The sequence below is a fragment of the Mauremys mutica genome, chromosome 2, assembly GCF_020497125.1.
Source record: "Mauremys mutica isolate MM-2020 ecotype Southern chromosome 2, ASM2049712v1, whole genome shotgun sequence".
Taxonomy (NCBI): domain Eukaryota; kingdom Metazoa; phylum Chordata; order Testudines; family Geoemydidae; genus Mauremys; species Mauremys mutica.
In genome coordinates, this window is record NC_059073.1 from 265,867,611 (window position 1) to 265,891,094 (window position 23,484).

The 23,484-nt window shown below is 42.6% G+C and overlaps 2 long non-coding RNA genes across 3 annotated transcripts in view; one reads left to right on the forward strand and one right to left on the reverse strand.

The window, feature by feature from the left end:
* Window positions 1-21,702, forward strand: part of LOC123363007 — a 40,398-nt gene extending 18,696 nt beyond the window's left edge. Inside the window, exons 2-3 of the long non-coding RNA XR_006576675.1 lie at window positions 6,606-6,736; window positions 21,511-21,702. This is a non-coding gene — a long non-coding RNA (uncharacterized LOC123363007). The remainder of the gene's footprint in view (window positions 1-6,605; window positions 6,737-21,510) is intronic.
* Window positions 1-23,484, reverse strand: part of LOC123363006 — a 54,375-nt gene that overhangs the window by 5,052 nt on the left and 25,839 nt on the right. The gene's annotated exons all lie outside the window — the stretch shown is intronic.

A 23,484-nucleotide genomic window follows, 5' to 3' on the forward strand; every position in this document is an offset into this window, starting at 1 on the left:
GGCAAACAGAGGCTAGGCACACCATCCCTGCCCATCCTGGGTAATAGCCATTGATGGACTTATCCTCCATGATTTTATCTAGCTCTTTTTTGAACCCTGTTGTAGTCTTGGCCTTCACAACATCCTCTGGCAAAGAGTTCCACAGGTTGACTGTGTTGTGTGAAGAAATACTTCCTTTTGTTTGCTTTAAACCTGCTGACTATTAATTTCATTTGGTGACCCCTAGTTCATGTGTTATGAGAAGGAATTAATAACACTTCCTTATTTACTTTCTCCATACCAGCCATGATTTTATAGACTTCTATCATATCCCCCCTTAGTCATCTCTTTTCCAAGCTGAAAAGTCCCAGTCTTATTAATCTCTCCTCATACAGAAGCTGTTCCATACACCTAATAATTTTTGTTGCCCTTTTCTGAACCTTTTCCAATTCCAATTGTTTAGTCTGGAAAAGAGAAGACTGAGAGGGGACATGATAACAGTTTTCAAATACATAAAAGATTGTTACAGGGAGGAGGGAGAAAAATTGTTCTTCTTAACCTCTGAGGATAGGACAAGAAGCAATGGGCTTAAATTGCAGCAAGGGAGGTTTAGGTTGGACATTAGGAAAAACTTCCTAACTGTCAGAGTGGTTAAGCACTGGAATAAATTGCCTAGGGAGGTTGTGGAATCTCCATCATTGGGGATTTTTAAGAGCAGGGTAGACAAACACTTGTCAGGAATTGTCTAGATAATACTTTGTTCTGCCAGGTCCAGGCCGGGGCTGTATTTGGGCCAGGGCAGGGGCGCCCCTCTCCCAGCCAGGGCAAGTCCTAGCCGGGCAGGTTCCCTGAGTGCTGCTGCGTAGCTGCGCAGCTTACAGGGAATTTAGGTGGCAGCATATCTTAGAAACAGAGACCTGTTTCTCCACTCACTCACACCAGTTTTACATATCGAAGGATTTACTCCTGATTCATACCAATATAAATGAGAGGAGAATTAGACCTTCAAAATATACCATAATGGGCAACGCACACACTCTGGAATATAGGGACATAAGTATCTAAGTAAAATAATATGCATAATTCTTAAATATCATGAATCCGATAATTTATAATCCTAAAACTTCTCCTAAAAATTCTTATGAATTCTGGATAGAATTTTCAAAAGCATTGAGTGTTAGCCGAATTCTGCTTCCAAGCAAGGCAATGAGAGTTTTATCATTGACTTCAGTGGGAGCAGAACACTTTTGAAAATCCCACTCTTTGGTTTAAAGTCATTGCTTCTGCTCAAAACTCTGTGAAATATTTTGAATTATTCCCCCTCCACCTTTAAATTTTTTAATTGATTTGGCGCCCTTGAGAGCGACAGGCTGGTGGGACTGACTAGAGTACGGGTGGCCAACCTGAGCCTGAGAAGGAGCCAGAATTTTACAATGTACACTGCCAAAGAGCCACAGTCATTCATCAGCTCCCCCATCCCCTGCTCCCAGTGCCTTCCACCCACCAGCAGCCCCACCAATCAGCACCTTCCCCGCCCTCCCTGCATCTCCTGATCAGCTGTTTCATGGCATGCAGGAGGCTCTGGGGGGGAGGCGGAGGAGCGAGGGCACGGCAGGCTCCGGGGATGGGGCAGGAAGGGGTGGAGTGGGGACAGGGCCTGTGGCAAAGCCAGGGTTTGAGCAGTGAACACCCCCCAGCACATTGGAAAGTTGGCGCCTGTAGCTCCAGCCCCGGAGTCGATGCCTGTACAAGGAGCCGCATATTAACTTCTGAAGAGCCGCAGGTGGCTCTGGAGCCACAGGTTGGCCACCCCTGGACTAGAGTGATGCACAGGGCAGGCAGACACTTTGCAGGGCTCACCATGCAGCCCGCCTCGTGTATTAAGATCCTAAACAATTTTAACACAGCCAAACAAATAATTGCATTGTTCACATTTTGTAAAATAGATTCATTGCCAGGCTCAGACCATGTGTGCCAAATTTCAGCCTAGAGTGCACTTTTATGGCTGAGTAGCCTGAAAGTAGTGGATTGTAATGCTGACAGCCTTAGCTACAACAGCTAACAGTATATCTATGATATTTTATTTACCTCTAGCAAAGACACCATATAAGAAAAGTTGAATAATGTATTCAGACTATTACAGATCATTTCATCAGGAAAACTCATGTATGATTTTATTTGGTAGGTTAAAACTGCAGTTTATATATTGATTAACCAAAACAGGAACAATCTGTGATTCTATGCATCATGGAATTCAAAATTCGCCCATAACAAAGCTCCTCTAATAGTTACATTAAAAATGAAGACAGAATAAAAATCTTATCGGAGAAAAAAACATTCAGAAAGAATAGAATCATAGAATCATAGAAACTCAGGGTTGGAAGGGACCTCAGGAGGTCATCTAGTCCAACCCCCTGCTCAAAGCGGGACCAAACCCAACTAAATCATCCCAGCCAGGGCTTTGTCAAGCCTGACCTTAAAAACCTCTAAGGAAGGAGATTCCACTACCTCCCTAGGTAACCCATTCCAGTTCTTCACCACCCTACTAGTGAAAAAGTTTTTCCTAATATCCAACCTAAACCTCCCCCTCTGCAACTTGAGACCATTACTCCTTGTTCTGTCATCTTCTACCACTGAGAACAGTCTAGATCCATCCTCTTTGGAACCCCCTTTCAGGTAGTTGAAAGCAGCTATCAAATCCCCCCTCATTCTTCTCTTCTGCAGACTAAACAAGCCCAGTTCCCTCAGCCTCTCCTCATAAGTCATGTGCTCCAGCCCCCTAATCATTTTTGTTGCCCTCCGCTGGACTCTCTCCAATTTATCCACATCCTTCTTGTAGTGTGGGGCCCAAAACTGGACACAATACTCCAAATGAGGCCTCACCAGTGCTGAGTAGAGGGGAATGATCACATCCCTTGATCTGCTGGAAATGCCCCTACTTATACAACCCAAAATGCCATTAGCCTTCTTGGCAACAAGGGCACACTGTTGACTCATATTCAGCTTTTCGTCGACCGTAACCCCTAGGTCCTTTTCTGCAGAACTGCTGCCCAGCCATTCAGTCCCTAGTCTGTAGCAGTGCATGGGATTCTTCCGTCCTAAGTGCAGGACTCTGCACTTGTCCTTGTTGAACCTCATCATATTTCTTTTGGCCCAATCCTCTAATTTGTCTAGGTCCCTCTGTATCCTATCCCTACCCTCCAGCGTATCAACCACTCCTCCCAGTTTAGTGTCATCTGCAAACTTGCTAAGGGTGCAGTCCACACCATCCTCCAGATCGTTAATGAAGATATTGAATAAAACCGGCCCCAGCACCGACCCTTGGGGCACTCCACTTGATACCGGCTGCCAACTAGACATGGAACCATTGATCACTACCCATTGAGCCCGACCATCTAGCCAGTTTTCTATCCACCTTACCGTCCATTCATCCAGCCCAGACTTCTTTAACTTGCTGGCAAGAATACTGTGGGAGACTGTATCAAAAGCTTTGCTAAAGTCCAGAAATAGCACATCCACTGCTTTCCCCTCATCCACAGAGCCGGTTATCTCGTCATAGAAGGCAATTAGGTTAGTCAGGCATGACTTGCCCTTGGTGAATCCATGCTGACTGTTCCTGATCACTTTCCCCTCCTTTAAGTGGTTCAGGATTGATTCCTTGAGGACCTGTTCCATGATTTTTCCAGGGACTGAGGTGAGACTGACTGGCCTGTAGTTCCCTGGATCTTCCTTCTTCCCTTTTTTAAAGATGGGCACTACATTAGCTTTTTTCCAGTCATCCGGGACCTCCCCCGATCGCCATGATTTTTCAAAGATAATGGCCAACGGCTCTGCAATCTCATCGGCCAACTCCTTTAGCACCCTCGGATGCAGCGCATCCGGCCCCATGGACTTGTGCTCGTCCAGCTTTCCTAAATAGCCCCAAACTACTTCTTTCTCCACAGAGAGTTGGTCACCTCCTCCCCATACCGTGCTGCAGAGTGCAGCTGTCTGGGAGCTGACCTTGTCTGTGAAGACAGAGGCAAAAAAAGCATTGAGTACACTAGCTTTCTCCACATCCTCTGTCACTAGGTTCCCTCCCTCATTCAGCAAGGGGCCCACACTTTCCTTGACTTTCTTCCTGTTGCTAACATACCTAAAGAAACCCTTCTTGTTACTCCTAACATCTCCGGCTAGCTGCAACTCCAAGTGTGATTTGGCCTTCCTGATTTCACACCTGCATGCCTGAACTATACTTTTATACTCCTCCCTGGTTATTTGTCCAATCTTCCACTTCTTGTAAGCTGTTCTTTTGTGTTTAAGACGAGCAAGGATTTCACTGTTAAGCCAAGCTGGTCGCCTGCCATATTTACTTTTCTTCCTACACATCGGGATGGTTTGTTCCTGCAACCTCAATAAGGTTTCTTTGAAATACAGCCAGCTTTCCTCGACTCCTTTCCCCGTCATGTTATTCTCCCAGGGGACCTTGCCCATCAGTTTCCTGAGGGAGTCGAAGTCTGCTTTTCTGAAGTCCAGGGTCTCTGTTCTACTGCTTTCCTTTTTTCCTTGTGTCAGGATCCTGAACTCGACCATCTCATGGTCACTGCCTCCCAGGTTCCCATCCACTATTGCTTCCTCTACTATTTCTTCCCTGTTTGTGAGCAGCAGGTCAAGAAGAGCTTTTCCCCTAGTTGGTTCCTCCAGCACTTGCACCAGGAAATTGTCCCCTACACTTTCCAGAAACTTCCTAGATTGTCTGTGCACTGCTGTATTGCTCTCCCAGCAGATATTGGGGTGATTAAAGTCACCCATGAGAACCAGGGCCTGTGATCTAGCAACTTCTGTTAGTTGCTGGAAGAAAGCCTCATCCACCTCATCCCTCTGGTCCGGTGGTCTGTAGCAGACTCCCAGGATGACATTACCCTTGTTGTTCATACTTCTAAATTTAATCCAGAGACACTCAGGTTTTTCTGCAGTTTCATACTGGAGCTCTGAGCAGTCATACTGCTCTCTTACGTACAACGCAACTCCCCCACCTTTTCTGCCCTGCCTGTCCTTCCTGAACAGTTTATATCCATCCATGATATAATGTGAGTTATCCCACCAAGTCTCTGTTATTCCAATTACATCATAATTCCCTGACTGTGCCAGGACTTCTAGTTCTCCCTGCTTGTTCCAATAAACATTTTATTAATAAACATTCCAGAAAACAATAAAATGAAATAAGCAAAACTACAGCTAGATACAAAATGCCTAGGGCCATTTTGAAAGGTATGTGTGACTATATATAAATATGAATGTTGTATACAAATATTAGCTGCTTGTTCTTCTTTTTATTTAAGTTACATAGAGTGGAGACCACAGAAATAATCTGCTGTGTCATGACTTCTGCAGAGCTGAACAGGAATTCAAAAGCAATGGGCTAGCAATTTTAAAACAATAAACCAACCATTCATAGCTATTCTAAATAGAACAAGCCAACCATTATTGCTATAGATTGGCCAGTCCCTGTTGATGACTTTAAGAAAACATCAACATTGTGGTGCAGAAATTGCTTGAGCAAGCTCTCTGTAGATTGCTGTTGTACAGGGACTGGTGTTTGTGATTTGGCAATGGTGCACTATGACCACCCTGATAGACCATTACAAATCTGGGATTGGCAAAATCCACTAAAGAATAAACCTAATAATTCTGAGAAGTGGTTTTTCAAGCATAACTGTTTGTTCTGGCTCAAATACATTCAACTCTGTAGGGCAGAAGACAAATAGGTCAATTCACGTAAAGTGCTCTGTTTTTTTCATACTTTATAAACTGAAGTGACAGTGGTTTTAATATTACAGGCCAGATTTTGACACCCTTATTCCAGTTTAGTAGCACCCCACTGTATGAACAGTCTATTAACTTCAGTGGAACTACTCCTGGAGTAAATTATTGTTCAACCTGAGTAAGAGTATCAGGATCTGGCCCTATATAGTCAGTTCTGTACTGTTGGATTCAAGTGCATGCTGTTATAATTTATAAAGGGTTTACACCATATGGAGAAATTACCAGAAAACAGCCAATGAGAAGTTTACAGGCTCTACATTGTACCCAACTAAAACAATTTTATAAATTAGGATTTCTGGGTTTTTTAGGCATTTGCTGAAATACAAAAAATCAAGGCTATTTTTGAAGTCTTTACGTGATGCAATAAAGCAACATTTTTGGGTAACTTCTCAGCACTTCCTAGCATTACTCCCATGGACGGTTCCTCTGGGCAAATGTCCCACACACCTTATTGGGTGTAGAAAATGTTAATTTATGCTCAATATACATTGACAAATCCTGCACATCTCTATTTCATTTTTGCTCCTTTTTGCTTATACCTTTGAATCAAACCAACAACTACTAGCCTTATTTTCCTGTTTTTCTTAAAATAGCTTGTTTATTTCTGCACCTACAAAGCAAATGCATTATTTGCTCTATAATTTGATGTATGCCTATTTTCACTCCAAGGTTGATTTGGTATTTCCCTTACAAACCTCAATTGTTGGCATTACATATCTTGGCCATTTCAACTCTCATTGGACTAAAACTTGGCAAACAAATCCTCGGCTTGGATTGCAAATTGTTTTATTAAAATTTCTTTCTTTTTACGGCTAATATAGGGCCACTTCTTCTCTGAGTAATCCCCACTCCAATCCTACATCTCCTGAGGATTCCTGCAATGAAGGTGAATCATGCTGGAAGGAACAGACTTGGAACTGCTGCTGATTCCCCCTATAAACACTTAAATTAAGTGAGTTCAGAGCTACATAAATGTAATTTGGACTTTGTTTCAGATGCTTTTTAAAAAAAGCAAATGTCTATACTAAAAAAAGCTTATTAAAATATATATATTTGTTGCAGGCACCTTTCTTATGGAGTAAACTCTTTTGCTGTTTTAGAAAAATGTGTTTTAAATAATTGAACTATTTCAATTAGCTACTGTGCATAAGCAGTTACATTTTAGAACAAAGGTTTTGTTTTGAAGCAATAGTGACATCACAAACAAGTCTGTTAATTGTAACACACCCATTGATTCCAATAGGCTTTGGGTCAGGCCCTAGGAAAACAAATTTAGTAGTAACCTCTTTTATTCGTTCATGACATTGCCTCTGCAGATCCCCACTGAATATACTAGCAACTAGTTGCAATCCTCAAGGGAAGGACTAAGGAGGAGTACTCATTTGAAAAGTGAGTGAAACACTGCTCTTCCAAATGAAACATCCATTCTGATCTGGACTTGGTATGGACAAAATAATACTTTGCAAATGTATGAACTGAGCACCAGGTAGCAGCCAGCATATCTCAGTGAACAAATGCTGCAGAAGCTGCCACTTTTGCCCAAATCCCAATAGAAGAGGTTTGAGTCATAAAGGTACAGTTACTTCAACAAGATCATATCCTGTCTTGATCCATTCAGATCACATCTGGACTAAAACTGATTGGCCCTTACCTCTTCCACCAAAAGCTCCAAACCATTTTGAGGACATTTTAAAAGGCTTTGTCCTATTGAGGAATTAACAGCGAGCCCTTTTAATATGCAAGGTGTGCAATCCACCTTAATCTGTAAATCAGGAGGCTTAGAAAATACTGGTCAAAAAGGTCTGATTAAAATGAAAATCCACGGCCTCTATAGTCAAGATTCTGGGATGAGATCTTAGGAGTACTTCATCCTTATGAAAATGTGTATAAGGAGGATCTGCAACAAAGGCCGCAGTTCTGAAATACTCCTGACAGATGCTCTAGTCACAAGGGAAAAATCCTTCAATGACAGAAGTAGAAGTCAAGAACATCAAGAGGAGCCTCCATGAACCTTGTAAGAATCAAGCTTTCAATCCCTTGGATCACCGGGTTTTAGCTTTGAATATACATTCAAACCCTTAATATACTGTTTGTATGACAAAAGACCAAACTGCTTTGTTTTGCCCATGTACATGCAAAGTATCATCTGGTTGGATCCCAGAGTGATCCTGAATCTATGAAAGACAAAGAAAATTCTAAAATGGCTGGTAAAAGGACAAGAAACCGGAGTCATCTCTTGAAGTTCTCCAGACCAAATCTTTTAACCATTTCCATTTACAGTCATGTGACTATCTAGTGGAATATTTTTGTGATTCCACAAGCACAGCAGCAACTTTCCCTGAGGAATAGAAGTATTCCCTGTTTAACAAGCTATCAACCAAGTGATCAGATAAAGAGATTTCTAGTCTAGCTGAAGCATCTGACCTTTCTGCTGGGGCAAGAGATCTGGGCACAGGCAAAGACAAAGGATTCATCATCATGCAAGAACAAGTGGACACCCAATTAATTAGAAGGCATCCATTTTAAATGATAAAAGGAAATACTTTTATTATCTAATGATAATTAAGCTTGGGAACTTACTGTCACAAGATGTTAATGAGGTATAGATTTTAGTAGGGTTTTAAAAAAGATTAGACATTTTTATAAATATTAAGGATATCCAAGTTACATTAGATAGGATAAAAGAAATCAGAAGGCATATGAAGACTCATGCTTCAAGTACTAACTGCCTGAAATTAGGAAGAAATCTGCCTCATAAGCATGTTATTGAATAATTTTCTATTACGAGGTTCTATGTCATCCTCTGAAGCATCTAGGATTGATCACTATCAGAGAGAAGATACTGAACTAGGTGACCTATTGATCTGATCCAACATCACAATTCCTATTTTCCTATGCCACTGAATTCAACAGAAAGACACAAGGCCCTTCAGTAGATTTTTTTGCTAGCAAGATGGCCACGACTAATAAAACAACTCAAAATTGCAATTTATAAATAAATTACAAAATATTTCCAAGTTAATTTCAAAGTTGATTTGTGATATTCCTTATCTTGTCTGAACTTTCAAACTACTGCACTAAAAACTGCTAAAGATTTGGGTGACATTCACTCAGGGGTGAAAGTAAGCCAGTATGGACCGGTACAGCGTACCAGTAAAAATGGCCGCCAGTACTGTCCTGTACTCAGCTGATGGCAGCGCTTTAACATCATTGCCCACTTTACCCCCACAGGCCGCTGACGGGGAGGGCAGAGAGGAAGGGACAAAAGAAGCAGCTGCCCCAGAGCTGCAATTTAATAAGGCCTGGGGCTCTGACCGCAGCTGCCGCTACCACAGCAGCGGCCAGAGTCCCGGGCCCTTTAAATCACTGCTGGAGCCCCGAGCGGCGTGGGCCAGGCAGTGCAGCTGGGCTGGCTGGGGGATGCTGACCCCCAGCCCCGCCCCTTCTCCCTGAGGCCCCACCCTTTCCAGGGGCCGGAGCTGGCCCCCATACCAGTAAGTACTTAATGTTACTTTCACTCCTGTATTCACTGGTTCTTCTCCCTAACTGGGTGTATCAAAATATCATCCAATCAGCAGAGGGAGCACACATAATAGGAACAAACTATTGCTAAGTGTGAGATGCAGTGAAGTGGTGAAGAGAAAACAAAAAGATCTGGCTAGGAGCAGCTGATTCACCACAGCCAGATAGAATTTAAAATCTGACACTAGAGAAGAGAAATAAAATCCACAAAAATAAACTAAGTACTTGGTTGACAGAGAGCCGGGGTGGAGTTGCCCAAAGAGGGGATGTTAAAAGTTGAGGGTCAAACCCAGCCAACAATAAGATGTCTTCAGGGACTGTCTACAACTCAGAAAGCTATGGAAAGGTAAATCTCAACCTCTCCAACTCAGCTTGGGATAGCCAAGGAGCTGCTCAAGAAGGCAAGCTCATGTGTATCTGTGTCACACACTGAGGTGTAGGCAGTGTGACCTACTGATCAGAGCAGGAGTCTGACCTAGTGGCCAGAGCAGAATCAGAGTCATGGTCAGTAAACAAACCAATGAAGCAAAACTGGAATTGCAATCAAGAGACAAGCTGAGCTCATTTGATTGCTAGGCAAATAAGCCTGGAGGCAGCTGAGTTCCTGACAGTACCCCCTCCCCAAGGGCTCCTCCTAGGGACCCGTGGCCCTGGCTTGTGAGAATATGTTTGATGACATTCCCATAGGAGATTGGGAGTGTAAACATTTTCTTCTGGTGCCCAGGACCTCTCTTCTCGCCCGTACCCCTTCCAGTGTGTCAGATGCTGGAGCTTCCCCCAGAGCCTTTGGGAGTTGAGGTCCTGGTGGACTTTTATTCCTCCTGCCCGTGGACAATTAAAGAGGGTGGAGAAGGGTTTACTCAGTCAGGGAAGGGGTTGTTGATGAATGGTTTAAGGAGAAAAACAGAGAAGTCAGGGTGAATCTTGAGGGATTCTGGCAGTTGAAACTTTGAGGCCACTGAGTTTATTTGTTCAATGTTCTGAAAAGGACCCAGGTATTAGTGGACAAGCGTGGCCAAAAGATGGCCCATTCTCAGGTTTTGAGTCAAGAGTCTATCCCCTACTTCAAGGTTAAGGATGGCTTGTCACCTTCAGTCCGCATAACGCTCATATGTTTCTCATAGTGGCAAGTAAGTGCTCCTTGAGTCCCTGGTGTGTTTGCTGGAGGTAGTGGACTAAGTCTGTAGCCAGTGGAACAGTGGAGCCTTTGGGCAGATCTGGATGGAATTGGGGATGAAAACCAAAATTTGTGAAGAATGGGGTCTGTTGAGTTGAAGCATGTGTTGAACAGTTGTATGTGAACTCAGCGAAACAGAGCAATGGAAGCCAATCATCGTATGGGAATCCAGGAAACAGCAGAGGGTACTGCTCCAGAATCTGAATTACTTTCAGTTTGGCCAATTGTCTGCAGATGGTATGCAATCGAGGTGAGGGGCTTGGTGCCGAGAAGGCAGAGAAATTCCTGCCAGAACTAAGAAATGAACTGAGGGTATCGAACCAAAATGATGTATGGTAGCAGAAGATATGCTCAAGGAAGGCTTGCACAGTTCCACGGGCAGACAGAACACTGTGGCAGGGAATAAAATGGGCCATCTTGGCTAGGAGGTCAGGATAACTGAGTGTCCTTGGGAGTGTGGTTACTGAGAGGATGGACAAAGGACATGGAGGTGTGTGAAGGTGCTGAAGGAGGCTCACAGGCTTGGCTCGCAGTTTTTTCATATGGGCACAGAGGTCACATGACCTAACATAGATTTTAATACTAGTTTGTAGGGTTTGCCACCAGAAGTACATATCAATCAGGTTCCAGATTGCAAACTGGCTGAAATGTCCCACCATAGGCAAATCATGGCACAACCATAGCACCTGAAGCCAGGAGCTGCCCTTGGGAATGTAGAGATAATCCTTGCGAAAAAGGAGACCTTGTTGTAGATGAAAACTTGAATCCAAGGAAGCACTGCTGGTTCGTAGGATTTGGTAGATTGGAGCTTTAAATAGGTCACAGACTCATTCCAGTGGGTGTCTGTGGCCAGCCATCAAAATTCTGCTGAATACTTGGCATTGGACCTGGCAACCTGCCAGATGGCATAGAGAATAGCATCTGTGGTCCATTCTTGATTAGGGTTTTTGAAGATGCCCACCACTGTCTGTACAAAGCTCCTGAAGTGTTCAAGGAGAAGACTGGACCCTTCCAGGAGCAGGAACGCCCACTTCAGGGCTTCTCTGGTGACAATGCTAAATATTAATCCCACTCGGGACTGATCTGTGGGATATGACTGTGGCACTGACACAAACTGGAAACAACATTGGTTAAGGCCATGAAACTTGGCATAATCCACATTGAACTTATAGGGTAGCAGCAACTTGGGCTCAGGGACAATGGATGAGACAGCTGGGGGGACAAAAGACAGTGCCTGGGTTTGTATTGGGCTTGGAGAACCATAGCGAGGCAACATTAGTCTGCAGTTTCGCAGGACCTCAACAACATCTGAGAAGGTGGGTTGAGCTTCTGCTGTGGCCATTCTGGAGGGGAGTCTTGCCTAGTGGTCAAGGCAGAATCAGAGGGCAGAACCAGAGTTGTGGTCATGAGACAAGCCAATGGTCAGAGCCAGGAATCAGGAACCAGAACAGAACCAAAGGGCAAAGCTGAAGTCCTGGTCAGAAGACAAGCCAGTGGTCAGAGCCAGGAGTCAGAAATCAGTTCAGAGGTAGGCAAAGACTAGGGCTGGAACAGAGCAGACAAAGGTTGGAGTAAGGGCCGGGCAGGAAACAGGTATGGCAGAGCTGCGGCTGCAGAATGCATTGAGCAGCCACTGTGCTGCTATTGCTACAACACATAAATGGTGATCTGTTGGCTCTTCTGACCAATCAGGGAGCAGTCACTTAGTGAGGGTTTACTGGGCACAGACGAGCTCATTTGTTTGCTAGGTGACCAAGCCCAGAGGCAGCTGAGCTCCTGACAAATTGAGCTCTCTGTCTCCAACATGCCACTCACCCTGTGCTGGACTGTTCCCTCACTGACACTATCGAATTTGTGAGTTCTGACTGTTCTAGACCTCAGTTTGTTCAACTTGCATTTCTCCGTGGTGGGGTAGGAAAAACAGGAGAAAGACCTTCTGATCATCATCAGATGGCAACGGGCCCGGCCCTAAGTGTTTTAGTTTCCTAGGATGGAAAACTTTTTCAGTGCCCTCAAAACCTTATTTGGTACTCCCAGAAGTTGGCTGCCCTGATCACCTGCCCCCAAGGCTGGCCCTGGATGGCAGGGAGGAGTATGGCAGGAAATAAACTATTTCCCAGTGACTCTGCTGCTGGCAGTGCGGAGAGGAATAGTCACATACTTCTGAGAGGAAGAGCTCTCCCCATAATTTCAAGTTTTTATGGGAAAGGTGATCACAGTCTTAAGAACTGGACATCAGCTTCTGGGCTGACAACTCAATTTCTGAGCCACTAGCATGGGACGGGTTGCTTTGGGCTGTGGCCCATTTTGAATTTCTTCCTATCTAACATTGGAAAAGCTGCCCTATATATTACTGCATGAGGAGGGATGACATTCTTCTTGTGACCCTTATTGCAATATATGGCCATTGGGATGGCTAGCTTGGCATCTGATTGCTTTCCTGGTAGGGAGTTATGATTTGTGACCATAGCTAAATACATTTGCTTTCCTCAGTTATGAGCAAAGGATAATGAGGAAAGTGCCATCTCAGGAGTGCAAGTAGCCTCTGCAGGTGCTGGATATCTGCAGCTCCCTCGGCTTCTCAGTCCACTAGCTGAAGAGGAAATTTTTTGCTGGCTATGTCACCATATTTTGCCAAAGACAGAATTTTGGTTCTACATTTTGATGGTGCAAGCAACTCAGGGAATTTTATGATGAACAAATACTACCTTTGTAAATGTTAGCTGTGGTCATTGTTGACATCACAAGTGGCCTTGCTCTTATGGTTACAACAATGTCATTAGAACTCCTTGAAGTACATATAAGCTGTGTCAATTACCTGGGTAGTATCCTCTATATAAAACACAAATACTTTTCCAAGTATAGATCTATAAATATGTATAATTGATTTTATCATGTGTCATGCACATAAACTATATGAATAAAGCCACATGACTCTGTAAAGCTAACTTTTACTGAAAATTTAACAAAGCACGTTATTTTTAGTACATGCAGATCATAAGTGGACATTTTACAGAAAAAGTTAGTTGTACTTTCTGGTAGTAATTACCTCCCACAAATATGACTCACTTCTGCAGTTTAAATGCAATGCTTTGGTGTCCCAAAATCAACAGTTTTATAAATAAATCTCTCAATCACAGACTGAATGCCTAAAGTGTTTAAATATTTCTTACTGGTCTGGGAAGAGTTTTCTGTTTAGGCTTTTACTTCATAACAAATTCCCAGGGAACAGTACTGATACTTAAAGTAGGTAAACATAGATAAAATAGGTAGGCTGCAGTGAGATTTATATAAGGATCACGTAACTAAGTTTTCCAACTCTTTTATCGTTCTGTTAACATCAGCCAGGACTTCAAAGTTGGATGTGACTAGGACCTAAGATGGAATTAATTTTCCTGTTTCACTGCATCCATTTTGTAAACATAATATTTGAATCTGAGACTTTTTTTGAGGTATGGCAGAACAAATGGAGTTGTGTGGGACCATTCAGGAATCTCATGGGGAGGCAGGCAGATCACTTCAGTAAATAAATGCTGACTGTATCAGTTAAGAATGTTAACGAAAGAACAGGCCTCTGTAGAAGAAGCCAACTGACTATACTTTTAAAATGCTAAAAGAAAAAAACCTCCTCCTTTGGACTTCAAATAATTGAATTCTAACGATCTACTATCTTTTTTATATAAGATGTCAATAGAGTCTGACACCATCCACAGATCTAAGGTTGCCAGCTTTGTAATATTTAAAAACTGGACACTCCAGCAAGAGTGTCGGAACCTCCCCGTCTCACCTCTTCTTCCCATGGCCCTCTTCTGCCCCGCCTCTTTTTCCCAAGGTCCTGCCTCTGCCCCCAAGGCCCTGCCCTTCCCCTGAGGCCCCGCCCCCTGTTTGCTCCTCTTCCCCTCTCCCCCCCATTGCTCGCTGCTCTTCCCCTCTCCCCCGCCCACCTAGATCAGGAGGGACTCGCCTGCAAGGTTGGGGCTGGGAGCTGCAACTGCCCAACGCAGATCGGAGGTGGTCCTAGCTGAGTAGAGGCTGGCATGGGTGATGACCCAGTGCCTCCCTACCTACCCAACCCGCAGTAATCGGACTTTGGGTATCCAGTCAGTATATCTGACCAGACACTGTCAGGTCCCCTTTTCAACCAGACTTTTCAGCTGAAAACTGGGCACCTGGCCACCCACATAGATCTATATTCATTTATATGTTTAGGTCCTGAAATTTTACTACAAAAAATGTTCTGATAGAGGGTCTTATACTGATCCTTTTTCATTATGTGCACATTCCCGAGTCAGTGAATCTCCTAGGTAGTCCAGAGGCTACAAATTAAGCTAAGTGCATTGAGTAACCAAATTCAAAAGGAGGGAAAATAACTTTTTTTCTCATCATGTAAAAAAGCTACAAACCCCAAAGAGAAGAGCCGTGTCAAACTTGTCTGCCATTTCTAATGCAGCTGCTTAAAATACATTTTCAGCTTTTTCTGGATTTGCTGCCTGTTTTGCAGCTGTTCTTTGTTGCTGTTCCGTCTCCATATAATCGGGAGAACACAAGGAAACACATAGGCTCTTCTTTAGCCAAGGGGAGAAACTTCTGCCAAGGAAACTGAACTGCTGATAGTGATCACCAAATGTTATTAAATGTATAGGGTCTGATTCTGTTACTCTCACCCATATTGGGCAATACTTTTCACCTCAAGTTGACCCACTGATTAAACTTGAGCAGGGTATTACTGAAGGGAAATAAGGATGGAAGAATCTAGAACATACTAGTCTAACTAGAAAAGGGTCGCTGATATAGCTATACTGTTACAGCTATAATGGCAAAGTCTCCTAAGGTAGACACAGCTTTTATCTGCAAAAAAGTGCTCCTGCAGGGACAGCTTGTACGAGTTCCCCAAGCAAAATAAAATACACCAGCAAAATAACTTTATGCTCGTAAAACTATGTCTACACTAGGATTTGTACCAGTTGCAAAATAAATAAATAAATAAATAAATACATAAAAAATTAAAAAAATTCACCCCCCCAACTGACAGCATACCAGCAAAAGTTTCTAGTGTAGGCCTTTTCTAAGTGACTGCCAATCAAAGAACACATAAAATAATATCCACTCTGACAGAAGAGCAGAAATATTTACAATCATGTACTAATTCTCCATGTAAAACATATCTCCATTTATGCAGTGTTAAGGTTGCATGAGCAATCAGAAGTCAAAAAAAGCAGACATACAACTGAAAGCTATTACCACCAACCCCTGATCTCTATTTAATTACAAATTGTCACTTAAAACATATATTCCTAACTTGAATTTCGTATACAATGTTATAAACAGTCAGTTACAGCACAGAGAAGACAGTTTTAAGATTTGCCTTGTGTGGTGGGGTTTACAAATCCCGCCTAGGGCTAGGGTTGCCAACTTCCTAATCACACAAAACCAAACAGCTCTGCCCCGCCCCTTTCCCGAGGCCCCACCCCTGCCACGCCCTTTCTCTGAGGTCCCATCCCCCTGCTTGCTCCATACCCCCTCCCTCCGTCACTCGCTCTCCCCACCCTCACTTATTTTCACCGGGCTGGGGTGCAGGAAGGTGAGGGCTCCAACTGGGGGTGTGGGCTATGGGGTGGGGCCAGGGACGGGGGTTTGGGCTACAGGAGGGGATGCAGGCTCTGGGAGGGAGTTTGGGTGTGGGAAGGGACTCCAGGCTGGGGCAGGGGGTTGGAGTGTGGGAGGGGGATTGGGATGCGGGGTCCCAGCAGCGCTTACCGTGGCTCCCAGGAAGAGGCAGCCAGGTCCCTGCAGCCCCTAGGCGAATGGGTGGCCAGGGAGGTTCCGTGTGCTGCTGTCGCACCCCCCAGGTTCCACCCCCATCACTCCCATTAATCGTAGTTCCCAGCCAATGGGCGCTGTGGAGCTGTCACGCGGGCAGGGGCAGCATGTGGAGCTTCCCGGGCTGCCCATGCGCCTAGAGGTGGCAGGGACTTGGCATCCGCTTCCAGGAGACGTGTGGACCCAGGGTAGGCAGGGAGCCTGCCTTAGCCCCAGGCCCCCGCTGTGCCACCAACTGGACTTTTAACGGCCACCACCAGAGTTGAAAACCGGATGCCTGGCAACTCTACACGGGACCCAAAGAAGATAAAGGACAATACTGGGCCTAGGCAGCCCTGTCCCTTTCTCCTCAGTCTTCAGAGCTTTCTCCAACTGGAGAGGAAGCTTTAAAAGGGAGCCACTTGGCTCAGAAGGGGAAGAAGACAGATCTATCCTGAGGGCTCCTGGACAAGGGTGCCAAAGAAGCCTCCTTGGGGGGAACAGAACTGCATGCTGAGACCAGTTGGGGCTGAAGGTTTGGTTGTCATTTCTTTTGTTTTTATTACCTTATATTGGACTTGGAGCTTGGGGGAGAGACCAATGGTAGGAAGTGACCCAGGGAGAGTAACTCTGAGGGCACTCAGAGTGCCAGATACTGTTGACTCTCATAGGACTCTGGGTGGGAGCCCAGTGGAGTGGGATGGCCCGGGTTCTCCTACCAAGTGCCCCTGCTGCAGGAGGGTCATAAAACTTATTTCTATCCCATAATTACAGATATTATTAAGCTGCATTTTTTGGTCTACACAAAACTATCCATGTCTTTCACAACACACACCAGGAATGTATGCACATTTGAAAACAGACTGGACATGTCTTAGCTCAGTATCATTTTAGTCAATTGCATGGAGGAAACGAGGTGGTACTTTCTAGATTTTTAGACTGTCTACTGGTGACCCACACAATGCCCAGAGCTTTCCAGGTGTCTGTGGATTGCACAGGTGCATCCCAAGAGAGGTGATGCCCCTGCTCAAAGGAGACTTAGTACTGCCAACTCTCATGATTTTATTGAGAGTCTGCCATAGTTTGGTGCTTTCCTTAAAGCCCCTGCTCCTGAGAGCAAGTGAATAGGTGAGAATCTCAACTTTTATTTTTTTTTAAAAGGAAGTTTCTAGCCCTCATAATTGTAAATTGAAAACATGACCCAAATGCACCCTAGAGACTTGAAAACCAGAAGTCAAATAAGAAGAATCCAATATTTATTTATTGTAAATTTTAAGCCAATATCATGATTTTTAGCATGACTTCACATCTCCCAGGAGAAACAGCATTCTAATGGCCACACTCCTCACAAGGTATTGTGACATCTAGCCAGGGTGGGGCTTTTTGTGTCCTTGCTGCTGCCTTGAGTTCCTGTGGAGAGGACAGTCACAAGATGGATTATAGTCTTACTATACTGCAGTTCTCCTGGAAAAAAGAAAACTTTTGCCAGTGTGAAAATGAAGTTACAGAAGATGGGACTCTCTCTGGTACTTCTTTATCTGGTGATAAGGAGTGAAGGTGGTGGTCAGTCATCTAAGCCAGTCATCTCAACCTTCCCAGACTACTGTACCCCTTTTAGGAGTCTGATTTGTCTTGCATACTCCAAAATTTCACCTCATTTAACCTACTTGCTTACAAAATCAGACATAAAAATATGTCACAGCACACTGTTACTGAAAAATTGCTGATGTTCTCATTTTTACCATATAGTTATAAAATAAATCAACTGGAATATAAATATTGTCCTTACATTTTGGTGTATAATATATAGATCAGTATAAACAAGTCATTGTCTGTAGGAAATTTTAGTTTGTACTGACCTCGCTAGCGCTTTTTATGTAGCCTGTTGTCAAACTAGGCAAATATGTAGATTAGTTGACGTACCGCTGGAAGACCTCTGAATACCCCCAGGGGTACCCATACCTCCGGGTTGAGAACCAGTGATCTAAGCTGCCACTGGATGTCCCTGTAAAATGGATTCCCAGGCTGAAGAGAAAATGGCATCTGACTGATATATGTGAAATGAGAAGAAATTGACAGTAATTGTCCTTTGATTGTGACTTTACAATTTGGATTTGAGTATATCATTCAGAGCTCAGCAGATTTCCACATCCTGAACAGTGCAAAACAGGCATGTTCCATTTACAAAAAGGAATTTCTGGGAAGCCTGTTGTGCATACATATCAGGAGGCAGGATTGGCTACTACTTCGTCAGATGATTTTTATTTAATAGGGTTTTGAAGAGCATATGGGGAAAAAATTCTACAGTGGTGCATCTAACTTAGAAATATGCTGTGCCTGGAGGAATAAGCTTTTAAGAGTTATAAGGCCCTTGTATTCATGTATAGCGTCCTGGTGCAGTGCTGCACATTTGGGCTTGCTTTATCACAATCTCTGAGGCTGTTGTCTGGACTGTACCCTGCTGGAGGTGCAGTGTGTGTGTGCCAGAGAGCCTATGCAGAGTCTGTGCAGATTTTTTTTCTTATAGATTTTAGCTCAAGGCCTTGAGTTTTATAATAGTCTCTTTTTGAAGTGGGTTGCTCTTTGGAGTGAGCTCTACTAAGTGTTTAATTCCTTTTCCTCAAAGTTCCCCCAATCACTTTCATATGGCAATATGTAACATACAGTATGTGACCTTTCAACTTGCAAGGGACAATTCAAGTGTTCTACATTTGTTTTGTGATAGTTATTTGGTGTTGTCCTACTAAGGCGATATAAAGATAGATCATTTCTGTATAATTGGAAGTATGACATAATCATAATGGTATTTGTTTTAACTAACTTCTTTATTTGATTCTAGTGGAATTCCATTTCTTTGTTTAATTCCAATAGAAGCATTTCTGAATGTGAGTAGGTAAAACTGACACACAGGAACAATTTAGAATAGAGGCAAGAGGATAATACAGGTTATGGGCTAGTTTCTACGAGGAGCTGAGCGCCATTGACTCTCAGTAAAATCAACGGGAGTTGATGGCACTCAGCACCTTGCAGGATATGGTTGTATTGGAGATTTTGAAGACACGTTCCCCTAGAAAAGTTTTCTCTGTGTGTGTGTGTGTTTTTTTTTTAAATGCAAAGCAGTGCATTTGAACACACTCCAAACAGGGCACTATCACCTTTAATTTTTTTAAATGGACTAATTTCAAAATATTCCAGTCTCTGTTAGAGCACTCTTTAAATACTATGTCCTGAAATTAGTGTTTAAAAAGCTTCCTTTAAAATTGTTAGATTTTTTCCCTGTTTCTCTGATGATGTTTATAATGGTCTTTTCAGCAAAGGAAAAATTGACCAAGGCCTCAAACCAGCAAAGAGTTAACATGTGCACTTACAACATGCAGAGAAGTAAAAAACACGTGTAAACCTTTGCAGGATCACAGCCTAACTAGATGTAAAGGGGAGACAGTAAAACTGACTGTACACAAGTGTGCAGTGTCATACACATACAGCAAACTGAAAAGAGACACTTTTTTTTACTAACTTATTTAAATGTTATTAAAGTTAAATATTCCTTGTAAGTATAATAGGAATTTTTCAGACAAATTTGATTTTCAAATGGAAAGTATGGCCTTTAAATTAAATTTCAAATAGGTTTTCCTAATTTATTTACAAATGCAGCATACATTATTTATAATCAGAAGTAGTTTTCTCTTTTAGCCTTCAGTGGAACTGATGGTTGAAATTCTTGTAGCCTTAAAAGGATTCTTAGATCAATAAAAATTATCAGTCTCATTAAAAAGCTTACTTTCACAATTCAGAACAAAAAATACAAAGCATAATGACACAGCAGGTATGTACAAACAAACTTGGAAACAGGAGTGAAAACTGAGAGTAAGATGTAAGCAGAAGAGGAAAAGAGACAAGTATAACCACGAACAACCTGAGTAAACATTAACAAGAAAAGACTCCCTGAAGGGAAAAGGTCCCTTTCTCATGACTTCTTTGTTTATTGATTCAAATGAAAGAAGATAGATTCCCACATTGTGAACCTGTTTTCTAATTAGTAAACAAACTCAAATAATACAATTAAAACATCTGCATTTTAAAAATGCATGAAAAACAACCTTATTGTTTTGACTGCAGCTTGTTTAGTCTGCTTTGAACATTTTAGAAGCTCACTATCAAAGGTTACAGAACAGATGGAGAAAGCAATGCAACAGTACTTTTTATTTCTTAAACTGCATGGTGACATTCAATAGGTAGGCATCTCATATCTAGTTTGTGCTAAAAAGGCAGCAGAAAACTCTAATTTTAATTCTACAATTTGTAAGGACAGTATATATTCTAATTCTTAATTACTGACAGCTATTTTAAATGATTTCTCTTGTATGTTGCAATCTGACCTGGTTAGTTGCTTTGCAGGAATATTTTTAATTCTGCCATTTCAAATACTGTACAATACACTGAAAAATAATTTAACTTCTATGTCATAAACATCTTATTTTGATTCTAGTTTTAGTTTCTTATTTTTCTGTTTATTACGTGGAAGGGCTTATTTTAGCACTTTGTAAATCAACTGCAAAAGTCAATGTTATTAACTCTACCATATTCCCACAGAATACAGGCAACTTCCACGAACTCCAGGGCCACAAATAATTTGCAAATGTAGCCACATAACTTTTTAAAGTAAAATTAATCAACACAAGCATATTTGTTTGAACTGGTCACAAATCGCTTTTAATGTTAGGTTCACCAGAAATTAAAGCTCACAGCTGATCAGGTTTGTCCTTGTTTTGGAGTGAAAAGGAAGAGGGCATCTGTATCTGGGGTCCTATCCAAAGCCCACTAAAATCAATGGGAGTCTTTCCAGTGACTTAAATGGGCTTCCAATGAGGATCTTGGCTCCGCAACTACACATTATACTCTGGTCTAAGAGTTAGTAAAAAAAATCCAGAAATATTTCCTTTTCTATATGTAAGACAGAAGAAGGGATTAATGAGGTACCCCCAAATATTTCCCACATAAAATAAAGTTGTAATAAATTGTCCTGTTACATGGCATAACCTAATACACTGGAATGACTGACATCCAAAGCAGCCTGCAGAAGGAAACAAAACAGTAGGTCTATGCTCTTATTTGCTAATTTATGATATATAAAGAAAGGTTTTTCATTAAAAATATAGTGAGAAGTAGTTCTGTTTGTGGTTTTTCAACAATGGAAATACAAGTCTTGTCTGTCTGCTTTTTCCTAGAAGAACTTCATTGACGACTGCAGAACAAGCAGAAATAGGACATCACAAATCTGCAGGAAATCAGAACAATTGAGAGGAAGAGGGATTTTTAGTTAGACTATTGTGGGACCCAGGAAGCTTAAGAATCAGCAATTTGTTTTCTGGACTGAATCTTATGTATTTAGTACCCTAGTAATTTTTTGCAGAAACAGAGCAGCAACATGGAATGAAGCCATACGGTATATACAATTAGATAGTCTTGATTAAACTGTACTGTATGAAAAACCACACAATGACCTAAATGTCTCATTTTTATACATCATGGACATTCTCAATGATATGATTTAAAAGGTCAATATCGAAAGGCCTTTTGTTAATGGCTTCTAGAAGCATTACATAAGTGTAAAGTATTATTATTAGTCCATTATTAGATGACAAGTCAGAAGATCTTATTTGCCACAATGCTATTTATCCCTGTACCTCTGCTGACACTATTTCTGGGCAAGAGAGAAGATCATTTTTTGTGTTAGCAAAAGAGTGAGAGAGAAGTCTTTTCCACTGAAACATCATCCATATTTTAAAAAATCCCATACAATGTTAAAACTGCTGGGAGCCCTAATGTAGACATCATTCAGCTTCCTTGCAGCATTTTTACCAGTGGTTTACCAATCAAACCTGCTTCTTAGCCTAGTTAGCTGATATGGTAGTAAAAATGCCAGAGCCTTTTCTACACTAGGGCTCTCATCAATATGAAAAATAGTATGTGATCATGTAATTAAAAACTGTTTCATAATGCATGTGCACAAAGGGGATGAATTAAGATTGTACAGGTAACCTGAATATTGAATTTCCTAACTTTTGGGTGGTTGATTTTCCAACCTTAATGTTATTTTAACTTTTTTTTTCTGTGTAATTACTTAGCTTAAAAAAGCAAACTGCAAAGAACAGAAATTCTCTTATGTGACATCATATTGACACCAGGGGCCCCTTTAGCGCCTGATTCTCCTCCTCTGCTGCTGCTGCTTCCTCCTCCTTGCTCCACTGAGGGAGCACTGGCCACTCATAGCAGCACCCTGTGATTGGCATTGTAACCTGGCGAACAGAGGAGATGCAAACAGAGGGAGTTTGCCTGAGGGCAGTTCCCACAGAGCTTTTGACTTTCAGGCTTCTGTGAACAACAACATCTGAAGAAAGAACAGGAGTACTTGTGGCACCTTAGAGACTAACAAATGTATTTGAGCATAAGCTTTCGTGGGCTACAGCCCACTTCATCAGATGCATAGAATCCAAAGAAGTGGGCTGTAGCCCACGAAAGCTTATGCTCAAATACATTTGTTAGTCTCTAAGGCCTGGTCTACACTAGGACTTTAATTCGAATTTAGCAGAGTTAATTCGAATTAACCGCGCACCCGTCCACACCAGGAAGCCACTTAATTCGACCTAGAGGGCTCTTTAGTTCGAATTCGGTACTCCACCCCGACGAGGGGAGTAGCGCTAAATTCGACATGGCTATGTCGAATTAGGCTAGGTGTGGATGCAAATCGAACTTAGTAGCTCTGGGAGCTATCCCACACTGCACCACTGTGTTGACGCTCTGGACAGCAGTCCGAGCTCAGATGTTCTGATCAGCCATACAGGAAAAGCCCCAGGAAAATTTGAATTCCTTTTCCTGTCTGGCCTGTTGGAATCTCAATTCCTGGTTGGACATCGTGGCGAGCTCAGCAGCACTGGCAGCGATGCAGAGCTCTCCAGCAGAGGAGTCCATGCAATCTCAGAGTAGAAAGAGGGCCCCAGCATGGACTGACCGGGAAGTCTTGGATCTGATCGCTGTGTGGGGCGATGAGTCTGTGCTTTCGGAGCTGCGCTCCAAAAAACGGAATGCAAAGACCTACGAGAAGGTCTCCAAAGCCATGGCACGCAGAGGATACAGCCGGGATGCAACGCAGTGCCGCGTGAAAATCAAGGACCTGAGACAAGGCTACCAAAAAATCAAAG